This window comes from Amphibalanus amphitrite, unplaced genomic scaffold (genome assembly GCF_019059575.1).
Source record: "Amphibalanus amphitrite isolate SeventyFive unplaced genomic scaffold, NRLGWU_Aamphi_draft 000001F_arrow, whole genome shotgun sequence".
NCBI lineage: Eukaryota > Metazoa > Arthropoda > Thecostraca > Balanomorpha > Balanidae > Amphibalanus > Amphibalanus amphitrite.
Window position 1 is genome coordinate 1,298,483 of NW_024881499.1, and position 16,820 is coordinate 1,315,302.

Consider the following 16,820-nt stretch of genomic DNA (forward strand, 5'->3'; position numbering starts at 1 on the left):
GAATTTCACAAGCTGCTCAAGCACATTTACATTCACCTAAAGTCTTATTTGTGTACGGTCGAACAGCGAACTGACCAGCATCGAAATTCTTTTGAAGGCTTGTCTCTGTTTACATGGCTCCATAACTACGAATGACCACTGCAAATAGTCATTAAGCACCCTTGGGTGTTTTTTGAGCAGCTTGAGATAGAAATATTTCTTTTTCGTAGGCACAAGGCCAGATTTTCTTTTTTTAAAGTCAACTTTTTTTTAATTAAGAAAGCTTATCTATAGCATTCACCGTTCAATGAAACATCGACCTGAACAAAATTGATTAGGACATAGGTGTCAACAGTCAAATAGACCTCGAGGCTCGTTTTATGTCGAATTGCCTAAATATTTGTATTCTGTATCAAATGGTCGCACCCATATTAGGTAGGTACTCGTAAACGTTACGGTACTCATTTGATGCGGATTGCGGAACCATGCTTTTTTAGGATCCAGGGGCAAACGGTATTTTAGGATCACAATAAAAACCACTAAGACCGTCGGATTCTGATCCGAGGGTTGCAATCTCGAAGTTTATTTATTTATTTATTGAACATATCAAACATATCCTCTATAAAGAGGCTATTACATGTTTTCGTCATGCAAGTATAGAACACAGGAGACGACTAAATTGAGAATGCTGGCACGGTTGTCATACACACTTCACACACAAACACTTAAACACAACACCATCAGTGTAAAAATCGGACAGTCAGGTATTGGAGAGCATGTGGCGTTTGAGGGCAGCCCCAAACTGCTTTCTACTGCCGCGACAATCACAAACATGGGGCGGAAGAGAGTTCATGAGGGAAGCTGCCCTGTAGGCAAAGCGCCTCCGCCCGTACTCGTTCCGGATGCGCGGCAGATGTAGCTGGTTTCTGGCCCTCGTGGTCCGCGTGTGCACCTCGCTGTTTCTGACAAACAATGCAGCTAGCTCCTCGGGTTCGGACATGTCAGACAGCCTGCGCAAGGCCGTCAGAGTGTAATGTTGATGGAGTTGACCAGCAGACAGCCAGCCCAGACTCAGAGACCTCAGCGTGTCGCTGATATGGTCGTATTTGCGCTTGCCCGATAGGACTCTGGCACAAAAGTTTATGCACTTTTGAATTCTCTGGACAAGCTGACCGCTGGTTGCCCCGTACACCGATACACAGTAGCGAATAGAGGACATGACGAGACCGTCTATGAGTCGAGGTAACACCTCAGCTGGTAGTCCATGTTTGGCATGGCACAGCGACAGCAGAATACTCGAACACTTTCGCACCACATAATCAATATGGCTATCAAATGACAGATGTCGGTCGAAAATGACGCCCAAGTTCTTGGCTGTTGGGCTCTCTCTTATCACAGTGTCGTCAATTGTTACCGTTACCGGCGGCAGGAGTCGAAGGTTAGGACGAGAGCCGAAAACAATAAGTTGAGTTCAGGGGCGGATCCAAGGGGGGGGGGGTCACATGGGTCATGGCCCCCCCCTTGAGGCCCGGGGGCCCAAAGACCTTCCAGGGGCACCACCGGCCTATCAGGGGTATCACAGTCCTGACAGGGGTACCACAGGACCGCCAGGGGCACCACAGGCCTAGCAGGGACACCACGGGCCTGGTGCCCCTGGGCCCTGACAGGACTGTAACGCCCCTGACAAGCCTGAAGTGTCCCCGGCAGGCACGTGGTGCCCCTGACAGGCCTGAGGCGCCCCTGCAAAGCCGGTGGTGCCCCTGGCAGGCCTGTGGTGTCCATGGCAGGCCTGTGGTGCCCTTGCTAGGCCTCTGGTGCCCCTGACAGGCTTGTAATGCCCCTGGAAGGACTGTGGTGCCCCTGGGCCCTGACAAGCCTGAGGTGCCCCTGACAGGCCAGAGGTGCCCTTGCTAGGCCTGTGGTGCCCCTGGCAGGCCTCTGGTGCCCCTGACAGGCTTGCGGTGCCCTTGGAAGGACTGTGGTGTCCCTGGGCCCTGACAAGCCTGAGGTGCCCCTGACAAGCCTGAGGTGCCCCTGACAGGCCCGTGGTGCCCTTGTTAGGCCTGTGATGCCCCTGGCAGGCCTCTGGTGCCCTTGCTAGGCCGCTGGTGCCCCTGGCAGGCCTCTGGTGCCCTTGCTAGGCCGCTGGTGCCCCTGGCAGGCCTCTGGTGCCCCTGCGCCCGGAGAGGACTGGTGCCCCTGAAAAGTCTGAAGTGCCCCTCGGCAGGCCCGTCGTGCCCCTGACAGGCCCAAGGTGTCCCTGCGAGGCCGGTGGTGCCCCTGGCAGGCCTCTGGTGCCCCTGGCAGGTCTGTGGTGCCCCTGGCAGGTCTGTGGCGCCCCTGGCAGACCTGTGTTGACTGGTGCCCCTGCTAGGTCGCTGGTGCCCCTCACAGACCTGTGGTGCCCCTGGGCCTTGGCAAGCCTGAGATGCCTGGCTATGACAGGCTCGTGGTGCCCCTGATAGACCAGTGGTGCCCTTGCTAGGCCTGTAGTGCCCCTGGCAGGCCTCTGGTGCCCCTGCTACCCCTGCGCCCTGAGAGGACTATGGTGCCCCTGAAAAGCCTGAAGTGCCTCTCGACAGGCCCGTGGTGCCCCTGGGCCCTGACAGGCCCAAGTTACCCCTGCGAGGTCGGTGGTGCTCCTGGCAGGCCTCTGGTGCCCCTGGCAGGTCTGTGGTGCCCCTGGCAGGCCTGTGTTGACTGGTGCCCCTGCTAGGCCGCTGGTGCCCCTCACAGGCCTGCGGTGCCCCTGGAAGGACTGTGGTGCCCCTGCCTCTAGGGGTGCTCATGGGCCAAACAGGCCCGTTGTGCCCCTGACAGGCCTGTCGTGTATACTTGCTAGACCTGTGGTGCCCCTGCTTCCTGGTAGGCCTGTGGTGCCCCTGGCGGGCCTGTGGTGCCCCTGGCGGGCCTGTGGCGCCCCTACAAGGCCGTAGGTGCCCCTGACAGGTTTGTGGTGTCCCTGGAAGAACTTTGGTGCCCCTGACAAGCCTGAAGTGTCAAGGACAGACCCTTTAGACGCCAGGGTCAAGTTCGTCGGACTGACAACGATTTGCTTACCTGATAACGTTCCTGGTAAGTACTCATTACTCAGCGTCCACAACATATATACACATAGCACATTCATATATACTTGCTTACAATTGCCCAGTAAACATGCCGACGTCGGCCCGACGTCGGGGTGACGTCGGCAACTCGGCATCGGCATGCCGACGTCGGCCCAACGTCGGTCCAACCTCGGCACGACGTCGGCTGGATGTCGGATATGCCCGCATGTACCGACGTCCAGCCGAGGTCCAGCCGACGTCGGGCCGACGTCGGACCGATATCAATTGCTGAGGTCCAGCCGACGTCGGGCCGACGTCGGGGAGACGTCGGACCGACATCGGCCGCTGTTTTGACCGTTAAAATAATATAAAATACATGTTTCATGTTTCATAAAGAGCTTCTGTATTCAAAATATCTTCAGGAAACTCAAATCTTCCTCCACGCCGCAACCCCCTGATCCGGACTGGACGGGAAACTTTATCCCATTTGGGATTGCCCGTAAGCCGAGCTCGCCCGTAGCCGGGTGCGGTGAGTGCTTGGGGGCTGCTCGGCCTATCCTTTGGTCAGGCTCAGCCCCGGCAACTCACCAGGGCCGGGCCCAGTTCATATAGAAAGGCCAGTCGGCAAGTGTCACTTTGCCAAAGTGCCACTTATCAGAGGGACACTTTGGGAAACGTTGGTGCAGGTGTGTAAGAGTGGCTATATGAATCCATTGTGGGGTCGCCCTTTCCAATAAGTGTCACGTAACAGCAATGGGACCAGGGACTCTATATGATCTGGATCCAGGGTGCTCGCCAAGAAGACCAATGTCTCCATCCTATCATCCTTCCGGCTCTGAAATGGTCTTGTCAGACCGAAAGGGCATAACCCAACAAAACAAACTAAATTCGCTATCTGGCTGCGTGGTGTAGTGGTTAGCGCACTAACCTCGCGTTCAAATGACACGGGGTTCGGATCCCATCGCCGGATGATGCTTTTGGCGTGTTGTTCCAGTAAACATGCCGACGTCGGCGACTGGGGGGCTCGAATCCCGCCGCCGGTTGATATTTTTGGCGCGTTGTCCCAATAAACATGCCGACGTCGGCCCCGTCGGTCCAACGACAAACGATCTCGTCAACCTTGGCAAACGACCTCGGCCCGACGTCGGCTCGACGTCGGCTGGACTTCGGCTGGACGTCGGAACATGCGGGCATATCCGACGTCCAGCCGATGTCGGGCCGAGGTTGAACCGACGTTGGGCCGACGTCGGCATGTTTACTGGGTGGTAACTGGTAAATGTGGTTGTGGCTAAGAGGTAAGATACCTACTGACTAAAAATAAGAAATAAAAATAAAAAACTGAAAATGGGGGCACCACCAAAATGAAGTGGACGAAATCCGTTGAGTTTTTTATTTTGGGTATAGGTAGGGGCACCACTTCGATTCATGACCCTCCCCTTGGAGTTTTCCTGGATCCGCCCCTGGTTGAGTTTGCTGGCATTGAGCTTCATGGCGTTCTTTCTAAACCACCATGAAAGAGCAGCTAAACTGCGCTCCATATTCGAAATGTTGAGCGGCATCGTATGCTTTGGACCTGTGACTAAAACCTGTGTATCATCAGCGTACTGAATGATGTTGGCATCCTCGACGTACAGTGGCATGTCATTACTGTAAATGCTATACAACAGAGGCCCGAGGGCGGATCCCTGGTACGTGCCTAGCGGGTTGACCAGCGCGCGAGACAGGCGGCGGCCGGCGGTGCGGGACGCCAGCGCTACCCGCTGACGGTGGTTTGACAGGTAGCTCTCAAACCACCGAGTACAAACGCCATACAGCCGCAGTTTGTCCAATAGCCGGGCATGATCAACAACATCGAAGCACTTTGACAAGTCAAGCATCACAAGCAACGATATGTTCCCCACGTCCATGGCTTGATGTACTTTGTCGGTTAGGCATAAAAGAGCCGTCTCGGTGGAATGATGCGCGCGAAACCCATGTTGATTTACATTAAACAAGTGGTTGTCGTTGAAGCAACATGACAGCTGTTCCTGCACCACCCTTTCAACGATTTTTGCGATGGTTGGAACGATTGAGATGGGCCTAAAGTTGGACAGGTCAGATGAAGCACCGCTCTTTGGCACGGGGTGAATGATCGACACCTTCCACGAGTCGGGCACGATTCCCGTGCGCAGGCTAGTGTTAACCATACGCAACAGACATGACCCAATAGAAGGAAAACACATTTTAACGAACTTAACGCATAAGCCGTCGATACCAGTAGCTGTGGAGCTCTTCATGCGGGACAAAACGCATCGCAGCTCGCCAAGGCCGATTGTGCGCAGCGCGAACGCCGAAGTGGATACACGCGGTAGCCTGACCGGAAGGTCCGGCTCCGATCCGTCGACCTGTGCGACAGTGCGTGGTCCAAGGCCCACAAAATAGCGGTTCAAGGCGTCCACATCGACGTCCGCTGGGCTCACCGCCCCGTCCCTTTTCCCGGCTACGATGGGCCTCACACTGCGCCACACGGAGGACGGACCGCCATCCCGCAGCCGATCACGGATCGCGCTCCTGCTGTCCCTCAGTATGCTGCTGCGCACCTGTCGGTTCAGCTGTTTGTAGAGCTCACGGTCACCGTCACGAAGTGCAGCCCGGCGCTCCGCCATGACGGCTTTAGTGGTGTCACTGACCGGAGGCGCGGCAGGGTTGCGAATTTTTACACTGCGAACTGGTGCTAGTTCGTCAAGCACACCAGTCGCACATGACACAAAGTACTCCCACTGCACAGCCGGGTCCTCGGATGCGAAAAGTGGAGTCCAGTCGACGTCCGACAGCCTTCCGTTGAGCTCAGCAGAGTCGAGCTGCGACCATTTCCTCGTTGTCACGGTGGCCTGGGGTGGCGGTCGGTGCTGTGGCAGGCGTACAACTACGCGTGTAAAGTTATGTGGGTTGATGTTGCAGTGGAGAGTTCCAGCGCGGATGACGGACGCTGGCTGGTTAATGTATATCAGGTCTAGAACGGATCCAGATGGGCGATACGTAGCATCCGAGATCAGTTGCCGCATCGAACAGTCCGAGAACAGAGCGCTGGAACGTTCCGAGGCCCGTCCGGCGGCCCGCCCCGACTGATCAAAGTTAAAGTCGCCGACGATAACTATCATCCCGCTGTGACTGATCAGCATGTGCTGCAGCTGATGGTCCAGTTCATCGATGTCGTCGTCGTCCTGTCGGGCACTGGTGTGTGGTGGTCGGTAGGCGGCACAAATCAGAACACTCCCAGACCCACCGCACTGGATCCTGGCCCACAAGGTCTCCAGTTTCGATCGACAATTGTGTGGATCGGGAAGCGCGACCGACCTAACAGAGATGCCGTCTCGGACTACCAAGGCGACTCCGCCGTAGCCGCTGCCGTCCGGACGATCGGCGCGCACAATCTGATATCCAGGAATTGTGATGAAACGATTCGTCACTCCGGGCTTCAGCCATGTCTCGCTGAGTAGGGGAAAGTGGGTGTATTGCGCCCTTCTAACCAATTGCGCCCACCAACATTCCCACGGATTCAATGGCATGTTTTAAATTTTGAATTCGAAAACATTATTTTCCCCACTGGACAGTTCCTTTTATGGCCCAAGCTCCCCGATGAAGCCAATCAGCAAGGCTCATTACGCCATCAAAGATGTTACGGCGTTTTCTTAGTTTTTTTGCAGTATTTTGTACCGTTGGCTATAAAAATGTGTGATATTTATGTGATTTTCAGAGTGATATTTAAAAGAAAAGTCCTTTTTTCATTATATTTCACTAAAACAGTTAGCTTCCTTCAACATCTTTATGATAACTTCCACGCTTTTATTAAAAAGCACCTCAATTTTAATTGCGCCCATGGCAATTGCGCCAGGGGGGCGCAAATAGAATAATGGTGTAGCTATTGCATATCACGACAGCATGAATGCATCATTAACTGATTGCAATAAAGAAGGAGTTTAATGTCAGGCAGGGGAGCAACCCGCTGTCGTCAGTCCGCAAATTATTTCTCTCGTCAAACTTATAATTTAGCTGCCATTTAGGCTACGAACTTGTGGTGTAATTGACAAAATACGACATTTTCAACATGGACTCAGGCGTGAGAGGTGACAGCTATGACAAAAAAGTAAAAACTGATGTCATAAAGCTGTCGAAACAATAAAAATTATTAATTTTGAGAGAAACGATTGAAAATGTAACCGTATAGGCGCATACGTTCACATATATCTAGTCGGTTACAGTAAACGTTTTCGTTGCACTTTTACAAGCGTACGAACACATGTAAAGTTATCTACGTGGGCTAAAAAACATCGCGATTTACACCTACATTTATTATTTAACCAGCGTGAATAACATTATGAATATTAAAGCAAGCCGCGATGACATTAGACTGCCGGGGTGTATGCATTCCGTCTCATTCGCTTAGCCATGTTAAAGTATAGGGCGCAATTCGGTTCTAATTGCGCCATCCCCCTGGCGCAATTTACAGCAGTTGTTGGCAAATGCGCCCTTTTACATGTTTCTGAAATAGCAGCTGTCAGAAGCAAACGAAACATTCTTAATTGATCGGGATGCTCTTAAATCGTAGCCAATGAGTTCCTCTTTGAAATGGTCACCAATGCATGCTTATATCTCCAGCGGTTTTCTTACAATCAGCGTTTTTCCTTAAGGTGGCGCAATTCACCCTCCTTCCCCTACAAGCATGTCGTATCTGTGTGTCTCCAATTCGGTGTTCAGTTCGAGCCGTTTGCCGAGCGGGCGCACGGACTGTACGTTGAGCTGTGCGATGTATAGCTCCCCGGTCCGCGCGCCGCGCCTCCACACCCGTCCGCCCCGCGAGCCGCGCCGCCTGCTCCGCTTACCGCGGTGAGTGGGACGCCGCGGCTGGGGCTGGGGAGGGGTCGGACAGACGCCGGCGTGATGGGCTGTAAGCTGGTCAGGTCCACGCCCCGCGGCACCGACGGCCTCGGTCTCGCTGGGGGCACACCGCGGTCTGGCTGGTCTAGACACGGTCAGACTATCCGCCAGTGGATCGGTGGTGTGGCCGACCGGCGCGCGCCGACGAGGCATGGTGGCGCACGTAGAGATACTGTGTGACGCGGTGACGATAGATAGAAGTCGCACGATCGTCAGGACCACCATCCATCGCAGAAGGTCACGGTGAGCAGCCACCTCCGCAGAAGTCAAAGTGCTTTGCCAGCGCGGTCCCCGCCCGTGGCGCTCGCCCGATAAGGTCGGGGGCGGGCACACTCGACGACTCGACCGGCCGCGACCGCCGCCCGGCCCGCCACCGCCGGCCAACGTTCAAGGCCGGGGACCGACCCCCGCCTGGCGGGCGGATACCTCCGCGCCGGCCGGCGGAGGCAGCATTCCATCACACACTGTGCCCTCTGATATGACAGGCCATTGTCTTCACCCACCCGGGAAGTAAAATTCCGTCCGAATGCCTCGCGGCCACGCTCCGAAATCTATTATATGCGTGAAGAGTGTAGGGGAAGGAGGGTGAATTGCGCCACCTTAAGGAAAAACGCTAATTGTAAGAAAACCGCTGGAGATATAAGCATGCACTGGTAACCATTTCAAAGAGGAACTCATTGACTACGATTAAAGAGCCTTCCGATCAATTAAGAATGTTTCGTTTGCTTCTGACAGCTGCTTTTTCAGAAACATGCAAAAGGGCGGATTTGCCAACAACTGCTGTAAATTGCGCCAAGGGGATGGCGCAATTAGAACCCAATTGCACCCTATACTTTAACATGGCTAATCGAATGAAACGAAATGCATAGGTACACCCCGGCAGTCTAATGTCATTGCGACTTACTTAAACATTTATAATGTTATTCAGGCTGGATAAATAATAAATGTAAATATAAATCGTGATGTTTTTTGCCCAGGTAGATAACTTCACATGTGTCCGTACGCTTGTAAAAGTGCAACGAAAACGTTTACTGTAACCGACTAGATATTTGTGAACGTATGCGCCTATACGGTTAAATTTTCAATCGTTTCTCTCAAACTGTTCAAAATTGATTAGGGGAGAGCGGGGCCAGTTGAAACACGGGGTCAGATGAAACATGGCTTTATTTTCAACAGTATGAAACATATGGCGTTGCCGACACCACTGCGCATCCGCGCTCGACCACTTCCTGTGTCAACGGCGTTTGGGCGGCAAACGGACGGTAATTTTGATTTGACACTTGTTTTTGTGTTTTTGAGGGGCGTTTGGGAGAAATCGTTTTTATGAATATTTTGTGATATCTCATATACCTTTGTTTGCTGAAAGACGAACTCCTGGCTCCGGAATAACACCTTATTTGGCCCTTCATTCAGCATGATGCCGTCCCTCCAGCTCGTTTGACATGTGCTTTACGGCGCGTGCGAGATGGCGGGAGCGGATGGGGTCAATTGAAACGCTTCTCTGAGGGTCAGTTGAAACAGGGCCACAGGCCGTTTCAATGGACCCCGGTGACCTTTGCAATGGTTATTGTTCAGGGGCATTAAGTATATATGTTACGGCCCGTTTGAAAACGCGGCCCGTATTGATACCAAGATACCTATAAGAAACAGGTAGGTCCGATGTTTTGAGTAAAGCCCAGTAAAGCCCTGGTGACGTCACTGACATTTCTTATATGGAGAATTTCGCCCATAAGGAAAATATTTTACATACGAAAATTTGTATTTCATTAGGAAAAAATACATTCTATCAATTTCATCATGAAACTTATATAATTTAATTAAAAAACTTGAAATCCTTTGAGTGCTTGTCCCAACCCCTGCTATACCTTTGGTCACGTGACTTCCATGATAAACTTTGCGTTTTGCAATGTTATGACTTAAACAGAAGCAATAAATGTTACAAGCGTATTATTTATGATGTTTTAGGCAGCAATCGTGTAATAACATCCTTGAATTATATACATTCTGCTTAAAAGAGGTCACGTGATGTTACCAGATTGTGCTCGGACAGCATTTTCTTAAACTTCGATTTTGAGTACTTTTTACCTTCATTGAGTCCTAATAACGGACGTTTTTAGTTATAAAATGAAGCAATGAATCTATTGAGGGCAAAATTTAATCATTTTTGCACTTTCAAGCCGGGCTATCCTGGCATGAACTTCGGCCGGTTTGTGTGTGAAGCCTATGGTGAAGGGAAAACTTCACGCCCGGCTGACGTCACAGACCTGGGCTACCAAATCGTGTCCGGTGGGGGTCGATTGATACCGCCCGGCCCGTATTAAAGGGACCCTCCTAGTTTTGAGTTGAGATAGCCAAGTTTGCGGCCAGGCTCAGAAACCACCATTTATCCTGCATGGTCGTAACCCCCGCAGCTTTATGGTGTTCAAGAAATTTCTTCCCTTTACTTGCAGGGTGGAACTAGCGTGGTCCCTATCTCTTAACCATTACGGGAATCTGATGACGTCATCAGACTTTCGAACGTCCGTTAAATGTTTGACTAAAACGTTTTGTAGCACGTGGTGGTATATGCTGCTTTGCGCGCAACAAATGCCGCACTTTCAAATAAAGTCGCTAGGAACAGCGGAGATCCCAAAAAGTAAACAAAAGTAAAAGTCTAATATCTTGAAAACCGGTGAATATTTTTCGATGAAATTTGGTAGATATTCGTTTTTGCTCTTTCTGAACCGAGCGAAATCACTTTCATGCCAATTCATTAACTTTTTTGAAGGTGGGAGGGTCCCTTTAATATCAACCGGAGGGCCGTATTGATACGGGCCGGTCAGTATCAATGCGGGGCGCGGGCCGCCTCGCCGGTCGGTATTAATACGGCCGATTTAGATGGGCAGTATCAATTCTGCCCACCTTTTAGTTCAAAACTTCTCTGTTTCCTGAAATGTCAATTTTTAAGCTCTGAATACATGCTCATGTATGTGGCTAGCTAATAAAATTTGTAGCCACATGCAAAAGAATATTCGCCAACCACGTCTCAAACCCACAACATCCGATTTAAAGACCGAAACAGTACCCCGAGACTACCGAAGCGAACGAAAGAATATGAGAGATCAGAGAATATGACAAGATGTTGAACTTAATGTTCGGAAGTAATATATGACAAAACTGCTCGATAAAATAGATGTTATTAAAGATTACTAATATAGTTCAAAACGCCATTAACTCGCGCACCGACGGGGGTCCACGCCAACTTCCCACCGACAGGGGAGATGACCGCCCCCCTAAAATCTCGAAAACGGAGCGAGCTAGCGACAAGCGGTAAACGGCATGGGATAATGATGGACAAGATCTACAATTTTTACTGAGGTCATTTTCAGGTCAGGTCAAAAATGACGTTACAGGGGTGAAAAGTCAAAATTGCGGCGCCAGAGTTATGGACAGTTTTTCACGAAAAACGATTGAAGTAATAAAGCTAGGCCAAAACTAGTAGCACCATCGTGATTCTCTCGTCAATCCACATTGAAACATATACTCGTATATTGACCTCGAAAGGTCGAGGTCTAAGGTTGACCTTAGATCACGTGGCCTCAAGATCACCATGTATAGCATTCGATGTGCCGTGACGAGCTGAACACAATGAGACCATTCACGAAGCTGTATTTCTTTTCTGTAAGGAGTTATTGGCAAAAAACCTTTGGTGACCTTTGATGACGTCACATGATCTAACAGTTGTCCAATAGCAATTAACCCTATTAGTGGCAGGCTCCTGGCTACCCCCTAATAGTGGCAGGGGGGGCTGTTCACGACCCCCCCCCCCTTGATATCTCGAGATCTAACGGGCCGATTTTCAAAATTCAAACGGCATTCGATTTCGCTCAACGAGATCTACATTTCTAAAAAAAAATGTCAATAGGGGGGTACAGGGGGGTAAAAACGGGCAAATTGCAGATACATTTTAGACTGTTTATCACGGCCAGGTTTCTGAACCAATCTTAACGCAACTTTTGCCGATCGATAGAGAATGAACCAGGAATTCACATGGATCCTAAAAATATGCATTTTCAAAAATCATAGGCGGATACAGATCATTGAGATTGGGGGTACACAAAAAGTATAGTAAATAAGGTTTTTGTTGGTACTGTTTCTAAAAAGGGTGGCAATGGTCTTGTTATGTTACAATTTTCTCATGAGAGAACGACTACAATTGTATTGGTCATGCATAGGCGGTGTCAGGGCACCTATGTTGGGAGGTAAAAAATAACCCCCTTTTTGGACGCCTGGATCCGCCTATTATAGCAAAAACGTGTCAAAAAAGGATGCACAATAACTTTGTATATGTTATCACATGATACCTTTCATTCACTGTTCGTAAAACTGGTGCAGCATCGTGATCTTCGCCCAAATGACTCGCTTCACGAATAGGACCCCCCAATTCCCAGTGCTCTGGAGCCGCCCCTGGTAAAGTTATTAACTTGAAATTTTCAGGGAATGTGCCCAATTTAGTTTTAGGAAAAGTCAGAAAATTTCAGCTTCGTAGCTTGAGCGGTTTCGGAGATATTCCCGAAAAACCTGAGGGGTGGATAAAAACAACCCCCCCTGCCACTAATAGGGTTAATACATCAAGGTAGTCAAGGTGGGTCATAGATGATGGACGATGATGATGATGATGATTTGGTGTTTAGGCGACGGCGGCAGCGGCAATACGCTAGCGGCAGTTATCGTTCTTGAGATCTCAGGGGGCGGGGGCGGTCATCCATCCCCCCGTCGGTTCAAGTTGGCGCAGACCCCCGTCGGTGCGCGGGTTAAATGAAGTCATGTGTGGCATAATAGGCCATCATTACGACTAGTTTCAGTGCAAAAATAAGGCAGTTGGTTTTTCCCCATTGACTTATAATGGGGAGGTCACGAAATTGACCTGACCTTTGGCCATCGATATAAAAATTCCCAGATAAACAAGTTATAGCTAACGATGCCCTCATTACATCCTGTGACTTTCAAGGCGCTCCGTCATCTATTGTAGCTCTGACACGGTAGCAAAGTTGCTAAGAAGTGATTTGAGGACGGGTCATTAAGTGACCTGGTGACCTGACCTTAGAATGTAGGAGGTTCAACCTTGCACACCATGTGTAAAATTAATGTGGACGTCCACTGCAGGCCTACGGTGCTAATGCATGGAATGAAGACATACTATTTGCTTAGTTTTGATATGGCCCGAGTTTTGATATGGCCGTGAGGCAAAAAGTGGGTTGTATTGATACTGCCCGGCCGGTATTAAAACTGCCCGGTCCGTATTGATACCGACCGGCGAGGCGGCCCGCATTGATACTGACCGGCCCGTATCAATACAGGCCGGCCCTCCGGTCAGTATTGATACGGGCCGGGCAGCATCAATACGGGCCGCGTTTTCAAACGGACCGTAACATATATACATTTAGGTAAGTATACATTAAAGCCAAGGAAATAGTCCACCTTTGAAATCAGTTTTTAAGCTGAAATAGTAGTTTAAAGGGACACTCCCACCTTAACATTAGTTTTGAGTTGAGATAGCCAAATTGGTGGCCATGGCCTGCAAATACCGGTTTGGGCACTCACAACATCGACAAATGCTTTAATTCGGAGATATGGAATTTCAAACTTGCAGTTTTCGGATTCTAAGGGGCTAGTGCATTGGTATGCCCCCTTAGAATTTGTGACGTCAGCGGAGATCTAACGATTTTTAAATCTTTTACTAAAACGTTTTGTAGCACGCGGTGGTATATGCTGCTTTGTGCGCAACAAATGCCGCACTTTCAAATAAAGTCGCTAGGAACAGCGGAGATCCCAAAAAGTAAACAAAAGTAAAAGTCTAATATCTTGAAAACCGGTGAATATTTTTCGATGAAATTTGGTAGATATTCGTTTTTGCTCTTTCTGAACCGAGCGACATCACTTTCGTGCCAATTCATTAACTTTTTTGAAGGTGGGAGGGTCCCTTTAATAGAGCTCAATTTTTGACCCCTTTTTCTCCAGCCTTTTGCTTGAAAGCACACTATAGCCTGAGATATTTCTCATTTTCCTCATCCGCCCATTTTACCATAGTCTATGTACTTTATGTCACCTATTATGAGGAACTTTGCACTTTTAGCTTTCCAACGACCTATTGAATGTAGCATTTGGAAAAGTAAACCGGACAAAATATCTTCTTAACCCGCGCACCGACGGGGGTCTGCGCCAACTTCGCACCGACGGGGGGGGGGGGGGGCGGATGACCGCCCCCCCCCCTGAGATCTCGAGAACGAAGCAAGATAGCGACAAGCGATAAACGGCATCGGATACGCACGGACAAGGTCTACAATTTTTACAAAGGTCATTTTCAGGTCAGGTCAAAGATGACGTCACAGGGGTCGAAAAAGTCAAAATGGCGGCGCTAGATTTGGAGAGAGTTTTTCTCGAATAACTATCGAATTAGTCAAGATAGGAACAAACTAAGGGCATCATCGTGAGCCTCTTGCCAATCCGCATCGAATGATATATATGTTGACCTCGAAAGGTCAAGGTCAAAGGTTGACCTCAGGTCACTTGACCTCGAGGTCATCATGGATATCATTCGATGCGTCTTGACGAGCTGAACACAATGAGACCATCCGCGCGGCTGTATCTTGTTCCTGTACGGAGTTATTGGCAAAAAAACGCTGGTGACCTTTGATGACGTCACCAGTGGCGTACGCACATACAGAACATTCCGTGCATGCCCTGTCCCTTTGGCTCATCGTCCCCGGCGCCCTCAGTGACTGGCGCCCCTCTGTCCAGTGTTGGCGCTCCTCCAGTCGATAGCGGCGCGCTTCTAGTTGATGGCGAAGCCCCTCTGTCCAGTAGGTATTGGCGCTCCTCTGGTGATAGTGGCGCCCTCCTAGACGATATGGTGGGCCGGTGGCGCCCCTTTGTCCAGTATTGGCGCCCCTCCAATCGATAGCGTCGCGCTCCTAGATGATGGTGGGTGGCGCCCCTTTGTCCAGTATGTCAGTTATGTTCGTTCCGCACGTGTACGAACATAACTGACACATTCAAGTTTCAGATATGTGGCGCCCTCCTTGTTGTTGGCGCCCTCCTTGATTGGCGCCCTCTCGTCCAGTGCCCTGGTCCTTCGCAAATTCCTGGGTACGCCACTGGACGTCACATGACCTTACAGCTGCCCAACAGCAAACAGACCTCAAGGTAGTGAAGGTTGATCGTATAAGAAGTCATGTATGGTATATGGGGCCATTCCGACCCGTTTTAGTGGTAAAAACAGGGAGTTGATTTCCCCCCCCCCCCCCATTGACTTATAATGGGGAGGTCGCGAAATTGACCTGACCTAGTTCACCGACATCAAAATTCCGAGATATAAAACTTGTAGCTACTAATGACCTTATAACATCCTGCGACTTTCAAAGGCCTCCGACATCTACTGTAGCTCTGGCACGGTGACAAAGTTGCAAAAAGTGACTTGAGGTTGGGTCATTCAAAGTGACCTGGTGACCTGACCTTAAAAGTTAGGAGGTTCAAACTTGCACACCATGTGTAAAATTAATGAGAGAATAGTCGTACCAAATTTCGCGGCGCTACGCGCCGCGGTTTTCCCGCTATCCGCGAAAAACCTCAGGGGGGCGGATATCCGCCCCCCCCCCCCCGGCCACCCGTCGGTGCGCTGCGCGTGTTACGAAAGTGGCCTCAAAGAGGAAAACATCCCATTGTTAAGGATAGGTGCAATTGACCCCATGGGCTGGTTCAATGACCCTCGCATCGGGGTCATTTGAAACGGGCGTAGAGCTGTTTTATAAGCATGCGTTTGGCAGCAAAATATGTTTGAAACATAATTTTACATATCTTAAAATAAAGCCAAAAGGCTTTCCCCTATGTCAAAATTTTGGCAATTACAGACCACGTAGCGTAAAAATAAGACCACCATTAAAATCCCCGTGACGAGCTGCTTCGAATCAATACCATTTTATGCAAAAACATCAAGTTTGAAATTTGACTTTATTTGACTTGACGTTCATCATCATAACCAAGTTTATTAAATATTAATTGTAGTAATGCGCATTCTAAGCATGTTGTATATTTCAACAGAGTGTGAGACTGCTGAGCTAGTTTTGTTCTTGTGTGTTTGTATTGTTTTAATTTCCGAGAGGGTGTCGATAAAGTCATTTAGACGAAACGCGTCCACCCGAATGTGCTGTGTAACCCGTCTCAATATTTAGAATGTCATGTTGCTGCTTTGCAGAGAGTCGTCTAAAGTATGTTTTTAATGTTTGTGATAGATTGTTAAATAGATCGTTACGTTCGGATGTGTATTTTGAGCAATGGAAGATGAAATGATCGGTGTTTTCATTGCCATTCCCGCAATCACATTTTGGTGAGTCCACTTTTTGAATTGTGAAGAGATGGGCATTTAAGTGAGACATATTTCATACGAAGTCTGGGGTGGAGAGTGTTGCCCGCTTTGGAACCAATTCTGTAAAATTTCGGTGGATCTGGAGCCCCCAGCTGCTGGCGTATGTCCTTACCTTCACCAGAACATAACATAAACTGACCCCAAAGGCTGCCTGACCCACATAAACGCATTTGTCATGTGAAATGGAACATGAAACATGCATCACATGGTATTTTCATATTTTGACCCTCATTGACCTGACCTGGTATCAGTGACCTCAAATAGCAAATATGTGTTTTGTGGACAATTCTCAATTGATGATTTTCAATGACATGCATTTTACACGAGTTTACAACGCATTTCTTGAAATGCCTGTACCTAAACGGTGAAAATTCGATATTTGACCTGACCTGTGACGTCATCGGTTGGACCGAGTTCAATGAAATTGGGTCATATGGTAGTTCCCCGTTGGGGCTATCCATCGCCGTTTGCCG